The following is a 17,524-nucleotide window of genomic DNA, read 5'->3' as shown; positions in this document are numbered from 1 at the left end:
AGTAAGTACTTAATAAATACTATTGAAATATGATTGAATGAATCAATAAGATTTTTTTTTTAGAGGTGGAAGTCCCTTGCAGACTAAGAAGGATTTTACATTCCAAATATAAATTCTAGCTTCTTACATTATGATTAGAAATGACAGTGCTTACAGTTTTACCCAATTTAACATGATTTAAGTCCTTCAATTTTTTCTTTAATTTTGGCTACACTAAAAAATTTGTTAGGTTTTTCTTCATATTTCACCCACCAGAATTGATTAACTCAATACATGTGAATTTTAATTCTGGCCCTTGGATGATGAATTGTTAATAAAGCTACTGTACTCGACGGAATCAACACAAATTTTAGAAAATGCTATCTAAAATTTTTGGTCATTTCTCTTCTTCCCACTCTACTAAAGGCCTAGAATTTCCTTAATTAATATCAGTGGTCAGTTTTGTGCTTATTTCTTGTGTGAGGGCCATCATTTTCTTGCTCTAACACGTATCTCTTTCAAATAAAGACCAAGATGTGCAACACTGGAATCTACCATCTTCAATTAAGCTCCTTCTATACAGTAAAGATTCCTCTAGGCTAAACTCGTTAAGGGCAGGGAACGTATCTACTAATTATTATGTACTATACTCTACCAAGAGCTTAGTACAGAGCTCTGCACACAGTAAGTGCTCAATAAATACGACTGAGTAAATAAATGAATGCTCTGCACATAGTGAGCACTCAATAAACAAATTAACAAATACCAACATTATTATTAATAAACATGGCTGATTGATTGATGATAATAACTGAAATGTGTTATTTAATTCCAGAAAAGTGAGCATGGCACAGTGGAAAGAGCCCGGGCTTGGGAGTCAGAGGTCAGGGGTTCAAATTCCAGGCTCAGCTGCTTGTCAGCTGTGTGACTTAGGGCAAGTCACTTTACTTCTCTGTGCCCCAGTTCCCTCATCTGTAAAATGGGGATTAAGACTGTGAACCTCACGTGGGACAACCTGATCACCTTGTATCCTCCCCAGCAGTTAGAACAGTACTTTTCACATAGTACTTTACAAATGCCATCATTATTACTATTATTGAAGAAAACATGCCATAAACATGCTGTTGTATGCAAAATCCTAAAATCAAGGCTAAAAGAAAACACAATGATTATTAATCTTAAGCTTGCTTTTTTTGTACGCTGAAAAAAATTCAGATCTACTTGTTTCCTAGTGCCACATTGTTCACAGCCTCCATTTCAATCAAATTGAAGTGGATTTTGCAACTTGCTTTTGGGTCTTCCATTCATGTCTTTCTACATTCATTCTGATTAACAACCTGACTGACATTTGCTGCCCAAAGTACTGAAGACTCTCTGCTACCTTCCTCATCCTATAGTCAGGGCTTGAAGCTCTACCAGATTGCCAATAGGGTCAGCAGGCAAGGATGAGGGTAGAAAATACTTCCAATTACTCATACAGACGGTTCCCAGACGGAGCCTAGGTTGGAACTCCAGAATCATTTCCGTCTTCTGCATGATACTATTCATGCAAATAACTGGCTGGCACCAGGCTAGATATGCCTTGAGCAAATCTGGATCAAAATCAGATTTTCCTCTCCAAAAATATGTCTTTCACATAGAGAAAGTCAATTATTCTAAAAAGAAAAACCTAAAACTACCGCTTTTTACCATTCCTGCCAACAACATATTTCCAAGTTCTTACTTCCCACACGCATCCAAATTTGAACCATATAGAAATATATAGCTATGTAGCTCCTTGTGGGCAGGGACCATGTCTACTGACTCTGTTATACTGTACATTCCCAAGCACACTGTACATTGCTCTGCACATAGTAATGGCTTAATAAATAAATCATTAATTGATTGATATATGCATAGGTGTATATGTGTTTAAATATTGAAACTTAAAGGCTAGGGGAGTTTCTGAACTCCAATTTGGCCACATCTCCCAAGAACTCAGGGCAGTGTTCTGCACATGGTGATTGATAAGCACACAAGATAGAGAGATACATAGATGCATAGATATATGATAGATAGGTCGATATTAATTGTCATTCAATTCTGTAAACTGAGTGAGATCGTATCTACCCAAGAAACTGACTGAAGTGAAGACCATGTGGCCAACATGCTGTTTTGTTAGCTCCTTGCTGCATTATTGGAGCTGTGCTTTTTGGTATTCTAATTTATTCTTTTTGTGCCAGGAGAGTATTTCTTCTCCTGATTGCTGCTCAGTAGGCTGGTCTAGCTGCAGGAGTTTTCCAACTGCCAACTACCCCACCACTTTAAATGAGACCATTTTTCACTATGATTTTGAACTACATTGGTCATATCATAGATATATGATGCATTTATCTGATGCATACTTATATATGATACATATTTATATGACTGTTTATGATATTTATGTGTATTTATGCATATCAATGTACATATGTTCATATACCATGAGACAGAGAAGCAGCATGGCTCAGTGGAAAAAGACCGGGTTTAGGAGTCAGAGGTCATGGGTTCTAATCCCAGTTGTGCCACCAAATTGTTAGCTGTGTGACTTTGGGCAAGTTGTTTTAATAATAATAATAATGTTGGCATTTGTTAAGTGCTTACTATGTGCAAAGCGCTGTTCTAAGTGCTGGGGGGGATACATGGTGATCAGGTTGTCCGACGTGGAGCTCACAGTCTTAATCCACATTTTTCAGATGAGGTAACTGAGGCACACAGAAGTTAAGTGACTTGCCCAAAGTCACACAGTTGACAAGCGGCAGAGCCAGGATTTGAGCCCATGATCTCTGACTCCCCTGCTTGTCCTCTTTCCACGGAGCCATGCTGCTTCTCTACTTCTCGGTGCCTCAATTCCCTCATCTGGAAAATGGCGATTATGAATGTAAGCCTCACATGGGACAAGCTGATTACCCTGTATCTACCCCAGCGCTTAGAACAATGTTCAGCACGTGGTAAGGGCTTAACAAATACTAACATTATTATTATTATATAAGGGGTAGAACAGTACCCCTTATACAGCAGAAGCAGCGTGGCTCAGTGGAAAAAGCTCGGGCTAGAGAGTCAGAGGTCATGGGTTCTAATTCTGACTCTATCGCTTGCCAGCTGTGTGACTTTGGGCAAGTCACTTCACTTCTCTTTACCTCAGTTACCTCATCTGTAAAATGGGGATTAAAACTGTGAACCCCACATGGGACAACCTGATCACCTTGTATCTCCCCCCAGCGCATAGAACAGTGCTTTGCACATAGTTAGCACTTAACAAATACCATTATTATTATTATTATTATTACATAGTGTAAAGAGCACGACCTCAGACGTAGAAGATCTGGGTTCTAATCCTACCTCTGCCACTTGCCTGCTATGGAACTATGGCAAATCACTTGACTTCCCTGTGCCTCAGTTTCCCCAACTGTAAAAAGAGCATTAAACACCTGTTCACCTTCCTAAGAACCCTATGGAGGACAGGGGCTGTGTGACCTGATTATCTTCTATCTACCCCACTGCATAATACAGTGATTGGCACATAGTAAGTGTTTAACAAATACTACAGTAATCATCATATATGAACGTATATGATATTTGTATATTCATGTGTACAAATCACTATCTACTGCCGTAGATTTCAGATTTAACAAATAGCAAGGCCAAGAGGGATCTAATTCACTTATTCTAGCAAACTGACATGAACCACTTTCCTTTGGAATCTTTGCAGTGCAGGAGTATCAAAACTCGCTAGTGGATCCAGCTACGGTGGCAGACAGTGGAAATGCTGGAATTCCAGCAAGAAGCGGCAACAGCAGCAATTGATCAGAGAGCACATTACTCAGTACTCCAGGCTTTGAGGATCCTGAATTTGTTCATTTTTGTCAACTCCTCCCACTGCAAATAGAACCAGAAATAGTTCTGGAAGACTTCCTCCTGTAGGTACCTGCTGCTACTATCTGCTTTTCTATGCTTAAGTGAGTGGATGGGCAGAGATAAGGATGAAAGAAGGAAGACTGGGGAAAAGAAGACTGTGGATGAGTAAGGGTAAAGGTGAAACCTTCAGGCATCAAAAGTTCAATTTCTTCAAGTAGGTTGAACAGTCCCCCCATTCCCCCCACCCCATGCTCATATAACAACAGAAATAATGTGAATTCTCCAATTTCTAGTATATAAATCATTGATGCAGATAACCTGATTGGCCTCTGTCACCTATATGGGAGATTAAGAAAGCATATACAGGGGAAATGTAATGAACAAAATCAAGAAAATAGAAAATAAAATATTCTGTTTCATTTTGAATTATCTACAGTTTGTGCTACAGCAAAACTTGTCAGAAAAAGCAAAATGCCTTTTTCTAGGTGCCAGTCAAACCATTTTAGCATCTTTTTCATTGTTAGATGATGAACTGAATGTGGGCCAAAATTACTAGTCAAAGATCTATATGGACAAAATTATATTAGAATTTATTATTATAATTCAGTTGAAGGTGTATCTATCATGACATGATGATACCCATGCATCCGTTATATGGTAAATGGAAACTGGTAAGCAATGAGGACAGAGGAACAACTTGAAGAAAACTGTAAAGCAAAGACTTAAACATTTCTATATTTTCTGGTTCTCCTTGGAGATGCATCCAGGTCTGCTCATAAGAGCCTAAAGATGTTACCCCAAATAAGGTTAGGACCAGTTTTCTGACCACATTTTCTTAGTTCCTGGAGTTACTGTTTATAGTTAGGCAAAATTGGTAGTTTTCCTAGACCCACTGATCACCCCTAAAGAGGTACTTGGGCACCTGCCTTTACACATAGTAAGCATTCAATAAATACCATTAATTTACTGATATCACTGTTCTTAACTTCCTCTGTGGCTATGGGTTAAAAATAGTTCAGGCAAAAAGGAGGAGGCTAGGGATAGCCTATTCCAACCCCAGATCTTTGCACCCAACATAGGATCTATGGGAGCATAGGTCAAAGCAGGCATGGATATTACTGGAGGACAGGGGAGCAAGAGAAAATCTGGTCAGATGCTCAGCTATCTCGCCCTGGGAACCCCCCTTAAACTGTGCAAAGCCTGTGCATCTTATCAGCTTCAGCCCTGACTCACTGTTAGACCTTGGCTTGACACTTCCTCATCTTTCCACCTGATGACATGATTTATTTACCCTACAAAATCCAGGTGAAATATATTGCTCCACCTTCCTTTCCCCCTCTCAAGATCACACCTGGAGAGTTTCCAGGACTCTACCAGACTTGACTATGGGAGGGGCATACCCATTCCATTCCTAGCTCTGGCAGTGACTAGTGGTTGCTATAAGTCAAAATTCACCTATGTTGGACAGCAGTGGCATGTGAGAGAGTCAAGGGCAGAAACCCAAGCTGATTGCACAGATGAAGGCAATGGTTAACCATTTCCATATTGTTACCAAGAAAACTTTATGGGATACACTACCAAAATGGTTGCAGATGGAGTTGAGATGTTCTGGGAGAGATGTTTCCATGGAGTCATTATGGGCTGGAGATGACTTGACGGCATAAGATGAGACCTTCCTTTCTCCCTCCAATTTGTATTCATGTATCCAGGGGGCAACACCAAGTGGGTGAGAGGGCAGTTTCAGGCATGGTTGAAAGGAAGTGCTTACTCATCTGGTTCTCTCCCAGTATAACTCAGCCTGCCCATTTCACTCCCCAATACCAAACGCTTATTATGGCTTGCGTTCATCTCAACCGCCAGAGACTCCTTGCTCAAGCCTTCCCTCCTGCCTGGAACTCACTTCTGCAATATGTCTGACAGACCAACACTCTCCCCATCTTCAAAGCCCTATGGAAATGATATCTCCTCCAGAAAGTCTTCAGTAGAAGGGATTATATGTCAACTTTGTTGTACTCTCCCAAGCTATTAGTACACAGAGTAAGTGCTCATAAGTACTAATAATTGATTGATTGATTGATTTGGCATAGCTGAGGAGAAAGAAAAGTGTCCAAAGGGAAGAAAGAGAGAAGTAGCTGCCAGGAGAAGAGGGACAACTATTGCATTTCCCCACATTCTCCACAGAAAAGCAGTACCTAAACCTGGTATTTGGTGAAGAATTCTGTGCCATCTTCTAAATAATTCCAGTTATTCTCCAAATATGTGACACTAAGTGTCAGGCTATTAGTAATGATTTTTTTTCTGGCAGTAGTTAAGGAATGGTACAGCTTCCCGGACTACATGTTGAGTTGTTGAGATAAAAATAGTAATGCTCAGCGTTCATTCTCTGAAAAAAACACTGGAATAACACAATAGAGATTAAGACTCCATGGGACTCTGATTACCACAAATAGTTTTATTGTCAAAAACTGCAGTACCTCTTTCTGATAATTTTCCTATTGCATTCTTTTGATAATTGCTTCAATTGATAAATATTTAATCATTTAATAGCCTGTGATTTACATGTTCATACAGTTAATTTTTTTAAAGCAAATGCCTGGTCTTCACACATTTCCCTCTGCAGCTTTGAAACAACAATGGAAACAAGCAAGCTAGAAGGACAAGCATCCTACTCTAAAGAATTTGTGCACACAAGGATGCGATGTTTTGTTTTGTTTTGCTGTCTGACTCCCCTTTAAGACTCTGAGCTCGTTGTTAGGCAGGGATTGTCTCTGTTGCCGAATTGTACATTCCAAGCACTTAGTACAGTGCTCTGCACTCAGTAAGCACTCAATAAATACGATTGAATGAATGATGTATTAGCATGAAGTCATGTCCTTACTCTGCCACTCAGTTATTAGACAAAGACCCAAATAAATGAACAAATCAGAAAAGGTTAGCAAGATTCAGAGATGTGATCTTCCCTGGTTTCTGTAATATGAAGGCTGTTGATTATTTAAGCACATATTGTCCTTTGACATATATCAATCATATTTATTGAGTCCTTACTGTGTGCAGAGGACTATACTAAGCGCTTATGAGAGTACAACAGAAATATCAGACACTTTTCCTGTCCATAACAAGCTTACAGTCTAGAGAGTACAATATAGGACACTGTAAGTGCTGAATAAATGCTAATGGTAGAGGGAATATGCCATACTCTCCAAGAGCTTAGTACAGTGCTCTGCACACAGTAAGCACTCAATAAATAAGATTGAATGAATGAATGAATACCCTCATGCTGTATGGAAATACAATCTTTCTTATGATTCTGAGATTTTTTTCTCATTACAATTGATACACTTTACATCTATTATTATTTTAACATAAATATTTTATTTCATATGGACTTTACAACTTGCAATTTCTGTCCTCATTTTGTATTTCTCTGACTTTTTTGAGAGATTTTTTATAAATTGCTATAGCGTATTAATAGGCAGCTTAAGTTTATATGCAAGAAAAGAAGTTAACAGATGTCCACAAAGTTTTGATACTCTATTTTTTAATGAGTAAAGTACTTTAAATGTATACATTTTGGAGATACTAATAATGTATCATTTATACCCATTAATAGTCACTGTTTTTAATGTAGGTCATAGTCTCTTCATATGTCCAGCAGATGGCACTGGAGATTTTATTTTTACATGAAGTTTTCAAGTAGTCATTTAAATGAGAAAACCTTGATTTTCAAGTATTTAATGTGTGGAAATATAATTAGTATGATTAGTAGGAAATATAAATCATTTTTTAAATGTATTGGCATTTTCAGTGATGGGAAAACACCAAGTGCATTTCACTATATATGTTGCTATTGTCTACCATCTTCAACCTGCTCACTTAATTTTTTTTAGTTTCATGGCATGCTTTTCTTACCCTTCTTATGTTGAAATTTTCTTTCCAAATGTATATGATATAATTACCACCTAGTTGTGACCTGTAAGTCTGACAAAACATACTCATGAAACTATATGAGAAGTAGTGAGAAGCAGTATGGCTTAGTGGAAAGAGCAGGGGCTTGCGAGTCAGAGGTAGTGGGTTCTAATCCTGACTCTGCCCCCTGTCAGCTGTGTGCCTTTGGGCAAGTCACTTAACTTCTCTGTGCCTCAGTTACTTCATCTGTAAAATGGGGATTAAGACTGTGAACCCCACGTGGGACAACCTGATTACCCTGTATCTACCCCAGCGCTTAGAACAGTGCTGGGCACATAGTAAGAGCTTAACAAATACCATTCTTCTTCTTATTATTATATGGACAAAAGCACTATTGGCTACTGGTCCCCTAAATGCTTTACTTAGGCAAACTATCATTGAACTTGTTCAATTAATAATAATTATGGTATTTGTTAAGCACTTACTATGTGCAGAACACTGTTCTAAGCACTGGGGTAAATACAGGATACTCAGATTGTCCCATGTGGAGCTCACATTTTTTAATCCCCATTTTTGCAGATGAGATCTGCAAATTATCAATTATCCAAAAGTCATCCTCACAGGAAAATTACCTTTGATAAATGGACAGACTTGGAAATAGCTTTTTCAAAGTTAAAAGAGGGTAACATTGTTCAAACAAGTTTTTCTAATTCTGGGGACCCTTCAGCATTTGGAACTGAACGTTTTTTATAGTAGAGAGATCTTACTAGCCTAACCTAGATATCAAAACCTCTAAAGAAATACTCTTTTGAAAAGAAAGAACAAACGAAAGCTCAAGAGAGAATGATAAATTATAAATATCATCAGAAGGGTATGGCGACACTTTGTGTTCAAGGGGTTGGCAACTGTTGTACCTAATGGTTGTATAAGCAGCAGTGGGGATACAGTTCTCAGGTTTTGGGAGGTTGCCCTCTTCCTGGGGGAATAAGGGGAAAGTCTTTCAGAGCTGTGTTGCTACCCCTTCCATTCTCCCACTGCCACCTCACTATATCACCTTCTTCCATCTCCCTCCCAACAAGAACCCTGTCAAATCGAGTTCCTCTAGACTGTGAGCTCACTGTGAGTGCACTACAACAATAAACAGACACATTCCCTGCCCTCGACGGGTTTACAGTCTATGTTTTTATAATTCTCTGTGGCTGGCGTTTCTAATGTTGCAACTGGTACCAATCCTCTGGTATGAAACTGCCACGGGTCCACAGGAAAATAATTATCTTGTCCAGATTTACATCATGAAAACTCGGACACAGGGTGCTTTTCAATGCTGATGAGGGGGAGTTGTTGGAACATCAAAGAAAAGTCCACTGAGAAAAGCTAGGATGATTTCATGAAGTCAAGTAGCTGTGTGTAATTTCAATTAAAGAATAGCAAATACATTTCCTCAATGTTCTGGTTATGACACAAATATTTCAATGCCTTGTCTTTTATAAACAGATGTGAATTTCACCATGTACATGCTTATGCAGGGAACTTTAAAAAAAAATAAAATTCTTAAGCAAAAAGAAAAAATCTAGTTATGCTTTTTTCCCCTTATATCTGACCTACTGCAGAATGGGTTGGGAACAGGGAACACAGGCAAGAGAGCAGGAAGGTTTGGGAAAAAAGGAACTGAATAAAAGCTGTTGAGCTTTAATATTTGTTTCACTTGGGCACAGGGAAGAGAAATGTACTCTGGCTCTGATGAAATTCAGTCCAAATTCTGCCTCCCACTCTTTGGTACTCTGCCCTGATTCTTTAGGACATTTAGCAAGAACTGCAAAACTTCTAGCAGCCAATGAGAAGGGAAGATTCTATCTTCTTGTGCTCCACATTTGGTCTACCTCATGGGAAAGGTTCAGATAACTATCCCCTCACTTTCAAATGTGTAAGGTATAGTAGTCTCAAAAGTTGTTACAAGACATTGGACAAATTATTTAACTAAGGGGCAATCCCTAACAAAACTATCTGATTATTTGAAAAAAAATCAACAAAAATGTGAACCATATGCACATATTTCTCTTTAAAGTGGTGTACATCAAAATAATTGTGCATAGTCAATATCTCAATACCAGTAACTGAAAACTACAGAAAATGCTATAGTTGGTAAAACCCCCTGTTAACAGGTGTCAGTTTTCAAAGAGACTCCTTAAAATTAATTCCAACAGTTGCACTACAAGGACTTATCCCCAGGTCTCACAGCACTAAGAGGGCAACACACTAGGCTACTTTCCCCAGAATGTCAGCCTGCAATACAACCTATCTACCATTGCTTAGGCCACAAGGACGGAAATGAAGCAGACTTGATCCAGAACAGAGCACCGGTGAAAGGAGAAATACCGGATCTTCTGTTCTGGCTGAAAATGTTTCAAAGCAGATGCTTTTTCTGTATTTTCTTCTGCTCTGAGTCAACCATGACAGAGAGAGGGCTGGGCAACCCTTCACTGGCAGAGCTGCCAAGGAGTGGACTCAAACCTGAGGCAACGTTGGGCCCTGCCTGAGAAAACAGCTCAGAGCCAGGCTGTATATGTCAGGCAGCCAGTCGGCCACCTGCAACACTGCTGGCTCCCACAGTGACCCAGTGGGAGTCGGTGGGAGCCAGTGAGACTGCGTGGCTCTGGGTGAAGTACAGGAGACAGTCCATTGAGGAGACAGGGAAATGTTGAGTCCACCCTTGCTGCTCCAGCCTGGCCTGGTGACCTGTGAGATTCACCTATAGTCTGTTGGGCTTTAGGGTCAGGTGGAGTCTCACAACTGCAGTGGTTTTGATTGCCCTGCTCCACCCCACCACCCTCTTCACCCAATTCCCCTCTTATTGGAACATCCAGGCATTAAAAGATGCCTTGTCCCCTGTGCCCCCTACCCTTAATCCAATGAGAGCCAACTTTTATTTCTATTTTTCCCTCTATTAGGCAGAGATCACTGAGTCAACATATTAGTGCTGCTCTGGGATTCTAGCCTTTGCTCTGAGTGTCCAGTCCCCTTTGTCCACTCTTTTTGATATCAGAGGAATTGTGGGGAGGGCAAAATGGGCACAAAGAAGACATCTCAGACCTGAAATATTATTCATTACGTACCTCCCTTTTACAATAAAATGTGCAAGCATCAATATAAGTGCAATATAAGAATGCTCTTTTTCAATTAGAAATGAATCTCCTCCCCAAGTTCTTCACTTCCGGATAAGGGCTGGAGGGTATCATGTCTGAATAGGTCAATTAAAATTATTGTCACCTGAGTCCAGAAGTTGATAAAGATGAAACCTATACCTGAGAGACTGAATCTTGACAGTGCCAGCATTAGACACTTAGATGAGCATTTGAATGGGCTAAAAGAAGGGGTCCTAGAGGTGGAGGGCAAGGGGTGGTGCCTAAAGGGAGGAATCTATCCCTGGGATGGTGTCTCTGAAAAGTCAGAAGATAGGAAAACACAGCTTCAGCTCTGGAAGCTATGACAGCTTCCATTTACATCATAATGAGCTCCCTGAAGTCTTATTTTGAAATCCTTTAAAGAAGACTGGTCAGTGCTTTTTGAAAGATTCCCAAATTCTGATCTGCAGAGAAACTAATACCTAATGGACTAGCACAAGTTCACTGCATCAGTGAAAAGTAGCAAGTGTCACTGCACCCTTGAAAGATCCCACAGTGACGGCTCCTCTTCTCAATTAGTCTTCTGTTCTGTCTGCTTTGTTTTAAGCATTGGTAAATGGGTGCCCTAGACTATAAACTTACTATCTAGACTGTAAGCTCGTTGTGAGTGGAGAATGTGTCTGTTCACTGTTATAGTGTGCTCTCTCAAGTGCTTACAACAGTGCTCTGCACACAGTAAGTTCTCATTAAACACGATTGAATGGGTTCCCCAATGACCTGGCAGAAATCACTTTCTCTTGACCTTCTGCTTTTGTGAAGTTGACAGAGAAGTAGCCCTGTCCCCTCACTAGGTCAGCTATTTCCAGGTTCTGGCCCATGTCTGCACAGGTAGAGGAAGAGGCGTGAGGGTGAAGATTCAAAGTGGAAGGATAGGAGGGGGCTGCTGAGGACGCTGATCCCCTGCCACCCTCCCTTCCACCTTCTGCCCCCTCCCCTGTGCAATCCAGTCCAACCGCAGACAACTAGCTTTTCAGCCCCGATTGGCAGGCACTGAGAACTGAAAATGGCCAAAGTTATGGGTGGGGTGTGTGTGTGATGGGGTGACGGGGGGTAGAGGGCAAGGGAGGTGTGGTAGCAATGCTAGAAGCAGAGAGGTCCCTAAAAGACTCTACTGATGTTGCAACTATTAAAAAAGAAAACAGTTCAAAGAATATACACAGAATAGAGGGATTAATATGATGGAGCTACATTAGAGGAGCAAGTTAAGGGTATAAGGAGGGTAGCCAGAAAAGTTGTGGTAGTGGAGAGGGAAGCCCTGACTTTACAGACCTGGGAGTTTATTTACCTCATCTTTACATACCTATATTGATGTACACAGTCTACTACCCCACTCCAGTCTATTCTTCATTCCGCTGCCCGGCTCATCTTCCTGTAGAAACTCTCTGGGCATGTCACTCCCCTTCTTAAAAACTTCCAGTGGTTGCCTATCAACCTCCGCATGAAACAAAAACTTCTCACTCTAGACTTCAAGGTTCTCCATCACTTTGCCCCCTCCTACATCTCCTCCCTTCTCTTTGTCTACTGCCCACCCCGCATTCTCCGCTCCTTTGCCGCCCACCTCCTCACCATCCCCCGTTCTCACCTATCCTGCCGCTGACCCCTGGGCCATGTCCTCCCGCTGACCCGGAATGCCTCCCTCCTCACCTCCGCCAAACTAATTCTTTTCCCCTCTTCAAAACCCTACTTAGAGTTCACCTCCTCCAAGAGGCCTTCCCAAACTGAGCTTCCCCTTTTCCCTCTGCTCCCTCTGCTTCCACTCTACCTCCCTTTACCTCCCCTCTGCTAAGCCCTCTTTTCCCCACTTTCCCTCTGCTCCTCCTCCTCTCCCTTCCCCTCCCCTCAGCACTGTGCTCGTTCGCTCAATTGTCTATATTTTCATTACCCTATTTATTTTGTTAATGAGATGTACAGCACCATACCTTATCTCACTTTGGCTTCACAGACTCTGTCCTCTCCTGGTTCTCCTCTTACCTCTCCGGCCGGTCATTCTCAGTCTCCTTCGCTGGAGCCTCCTCCCCCTCCCATCCTTTAACTGTTGGAGTTCCTCAAGGGTCAGTTCTTGGCCCTCTTCTGTTCTCCATTTACACTCACTCCCTCGGTGAACTCATTCGCTCTCACAGCTTTGACTACCATCTCTACGCAGATGACACACAGATCTACATCTCCGCCCCTGTCCTCTCCCCCTCCCTTCGGGCTCACATCTCCTCCTGCCTCCAGGACGTCTCCACCTGGATGTCGGCCCGCCACCTAAAACTCAACATGAGCAAGACTGAGCTCGTCATCTTCCCTCCCAAACCCGGTCCTCTCCCAGACTTCTCTATCACCGTCGATGGCACGACCATCCTTCCCATCTCTCAGGCCCGCAATCTCGGTGTCATCCTTGACTCGTCCCTCTCGTTCACCCCACACATCCTATCCATTACCGAGACCTGCCGGTTTCACCTCTACAATATCGCCAAGATCCGCCCTTTCCTCTCCACCCAAACGGCTACCTTACTGTTACGGGCTCTCGTTATATCCCGGCTAGACTACTGTGTCAGCCTTCTCTCTGACCTCCCTTCCTCCTCTCTCGCCCCGCTCCAGTCTATTCTTCACTCCACTGCCCGGCTCATCTTCCTGCAGAAACGATCTGGGCATGTCACTCCCCTTCTTAAACAACTCCAGTGGTTGCCTAACAACCTCTGCTCCAAACAAAAACTCCTCACTCTAGGCTTCAAGGCTCTCCATCACCTTGCCCCTTCCTACCTCTCCTCCCTTCTCTCTTTCTACCACCCACCCCGCACGCTCCGCTCCTCTGCTGCCCACCTCCTCACCGTCCCTCGATCTCACCTATCCTGCCGTCGACCCCTGGGCCACGTCCTCCCGCGGTCCTGGAACGCCCTCCCTCCTCACCTCCGCCAAACTGATTTTCTTCCCCTCTTCAAAACCCTACTTAAAACTCACCTCCTCCAAGAGGCCTTCCCAGACTGAGCTCCTCTTCTCCCTCTACTCCCTCTACCATCTCCCCCACCTCTCCGCAGCTAAACCCTCTTTTTCCCCTTTTCCCTCTGCTCCTCCACCTCTCCCTTCCCATCCCCACAGCACTGTACTCGTCCGCTCAACTGTATATATTTTCATTACCCTATTTATTTTGTTAATGAATTGTACATCGCCTTGATTCTATTTAGTTGCCATTGTTTTTACAAGATGTTCTTCCCCTTGACTCTATTTATTGCCATTGTTCTTGTCTGTCCATCTCCCCCGATTAGACTGTAAGCCCGTCAAACGGCAGGGACTGTCTCTATCTGTTGCCGACTTGTTCATCCCAAGCGCTTAGTACAGTGCTCTGAACATAGTAAGCGCTCAATAAATACTATTGAATGAATGAATGAATGAATCACCTTGATTCTCTTTATTGCTATTGTTTTAATGAGATGTTCATCCCCTTGATTCTATTCATTGCTATTGTTTTTGTCTGTCTGTCTCCCCCAATTAGACTGTAAGCCCGTCAATGGGCAGGGAATGTCTCTATCTGTTGCCAATTTGTACATTCCAAGCGCTTAGTACAGTGCTCTGCACAACTGTAAGCGCTCAATAAATACTATTGAATGAATGAATACTATTTAAGCACTCTTCCCCTATCTGCATATTTTTACCTCCCATTGGACAACTGTAATTTCCTTAAGTGAAAAAATTGTGTCTTCCACCTCTACAGAAATCTCCCAAGTGCCTATTATAGTGCTCTGCACATACGTGTTCATTAAATACTGATTAATTGAAAGGACTGAGGTTCTGTGGGTAATTTCTGGATTCCCTGTGCAGCAAAAGTCACTGCCCTGATGAATACCTCCGCAGTGAGGGACCGGGCTTAGGCACCCTTCCATAGCTGTCACAGCTTTCCAAGGCATGTCTATCATTACCATTCATTGCCATTGTCTCTTCTTTCCTATTAAGCAAACAGTAGTACTGATTGAGTAGCTACCAAATGCTAAGCACTAGTAGAGTTCAGCAAAAGCAAGACACACATTGCTTGCCCAAAATATCTTAGAATATACTGGGAGAAATATATAGACCAAAATGACTTAACAGCATATGAATCAGTGTGATCTAATAGAAAGAGCAAAGATGATCTGGGAATCAGAGGACCTGGCTCTGATCCACACTGATCCAAGCACTTTTCATATGCTGCTTTGATTACTACATACTCCTACTCACACTTTTTTGTTGTTTTGGTTGTCAATTTTTTTTATGTCATTACTAAGCACTTACTATGTGCCAGGCACTTACTAAGCACTGGGATAGATACAAGCTAATCACGTTGGACACAGTCCATGTCCCACTTGGTGCTCACAGTTTCAATCCCCGTAGATTTTGTATTTCCAATTCTAAATGATGGGACATATAAAAAATATCTGTTAAAAAACAAAAAAGTGGCCAATGGAAAAAGAAAATTCAGTCTTTCAACAGTAGACAAACAAGTAATCACCTGAGATAAAATTATCATTTTAATAAATTATGCATATATATACATATATGTAACCTATAAATTTATATTTGAACACATAAAATAAGGAACCCTGGTAGAAAACAGCCAAGGTTTATTTTGTATATTAACAGGAGACCACAAACTGATCTGAAGCTCATTTTGGTTTCCTAAGCATGAGAAAATGTATTCATAGCCAACTTATTTAATTTTCAATTTTTAAACAGAGATATCTTCATTTCCTGGATTTTCCTTGTGCTGTATCCAAATTAGTCAGCAGTCATTAGGTACAGTATTTCAAAGTGAGTTTTGAAGTACATTTCAATGCCTAAGTGACAAGTTGTAATTTCCTTTCTGTTATATTTGCTAATGGTGACATCTGTTTTCATTCTTTAATTAAAACATATTGTTAAATAAGCTTTTAAGACCTAACTATGATCTGAAAAATAAAACAGATGTTGCATCCACTTTTACATACATGCAAATGCTGATCAGATGGCAAGTCATTTCAAAGAGTCAGCTTTGAACACCACCACCCTGTGTAATATGCAGCATTTTCAAAGTGGAAGTTGCCCTGATCCTTGTGAACATACCCTACCCTGAGCCACAGCAGTACTTTGATTCCAGACACCACCTAACTAGCCTTCAGATCCACTGCTAGGGGGACCACTCACTCCCTTTTTAAAATTTTACACCAATTCTACACCCAATGACAACAACAATAACAATAATACATATATCTAAATGATAATAATAATTCTATTATTATTGTTATTATTATTATATAAGTTAAGAGTTTATTATTTGCCAACCACTCTACCAAGCACTGGAATTGGTAAGAGATGATCAGGTTCATTCATTCAATCATTTATTCATTCAGTCGTATTTATTGAGTGCTTACTGTGTGCTGAGCACTGTACTAAGTGCTTTGGAGAATACACTATAACAATGAACAGGCACATTCCCTGCTCAAAACAAGTTAGATACAAGCCCTGCCCCTCACAGGACTCACTGTAAGTTGAAGAAAGAGCAGATATTGAATTCCCATTTTACTCAAACAGGAGGCAAAATTAGACCTTTCTAATCACATGGTGCACAAAGTAGGAATAGTCCATTTACAATTTTATATTGTTTTGCTACTTTTAATACACTTCAAATTCCAAAGGGACACACTTTTTTAAGGGTAATTTTGTTAAGCACTTACTACGAGTCAGGCACTGTATTAAGCGCTGGGGTAGATTCAAGTTAATCAGTCTAGATATGGTCTATGGACCACATGGGGCTCACAGCCTTAATCCCCATTTTATGGATAAGGTGACTGAGGCACAGAGAAGTGAGGTGATTTGCCCAAGGTAACACAGCAGAAAAGTACTGGAGCTGGTATTAGAACCAGTCCTTCTGACTTCCAGGCCCGTGGTCTATCCACTGTCCACTGTTTCTCAGTAATGTCTAATATAAACATCTAATCACTATCCTATTTCTCCATTGACCGAAAATCAAGAAAAGTTCTAGTGAAAAGGTTGAGTGGATTATGACCAGTTTGAATTAAATAAAATATGATATATTCAGTTAGTATGATACTGCTGCTAAAGATTGAATTTAAGTGTTTAATATATGCCAAACCTTGATGTAGATACAAGATAATCAGTTGAGACATAATCTCCACTGGGTTCACAATCTAAAAGGTAGGGAAAATGGGTATTTTAATGCTCTTTTAAAGATAAAGAAACTGAAGTAGTGTGTTTAAATGACCTACCAAATATCACTCAGCAGGCAAGTGGGAACAGGAACTAGAACACTTGTTTCTTGGTAGCCAGTTACATGTTCTTCAGGCCATGCTGCATCACTTTGTACCGCAACTGGACGATTTTCAAGATCTCTAGATCTTCAAAACCTCAGTCCACACCTTGCTTTGTGTCTCTCTCTATATATGTAAACATGTATACTTATGCATATGTATCTCTTTATGTGTGAGTGAATGTCTTCATATCCTTCTTTCTTTCTGTGTTTGCCTCTTTGTGTGTATATGGCTTTATGACTTTACCAATGTATTTAAGCTGCTGGCAGGGGGCTGCATGGCTTCACCCCTCCCCAACCCCATCACCACCATTTAATC

At 41.0% G+C, this 17,524-nt stretch overlaps 1 protein-coding gene across 23 annotated transcripts in view; it reads right to left on the bottom strand.

The window, feature by feature from the left end:
* The window catches only part of RIMS1 (regulating synaptic membrane exocytosis 1), a 531,371-nt gene that overhangs the window by 330,120 nt on the left and 183,727 nt on the right, over positions 1 to 17,524 (bottom strand). The window lies entirely within an intron of this gene.

Source organism: Ornithorhynchus anatinus, chromosome 1 (genome assembly GCF_004115215.2).
Source record: "Ornithorhynchus anatinus isolate Pmale09 chromosome 1, mOrnAna1.pri.v4, whole genome shotgun sequence".
NCBI classification, from domain to species: domain Eukaryota; kingdom Metazoa; phylum Chordata; class Mammalia; order Monotremata; family Ornithorhynchidae; genus Ornithorhynchus; species Ornithorhynchus anatinus.
The sequence above is the reverse complement of the archived record's forward strand: the minus strand, read 5'-3'. Positions and strand labels throughout refer to the sequence as shown.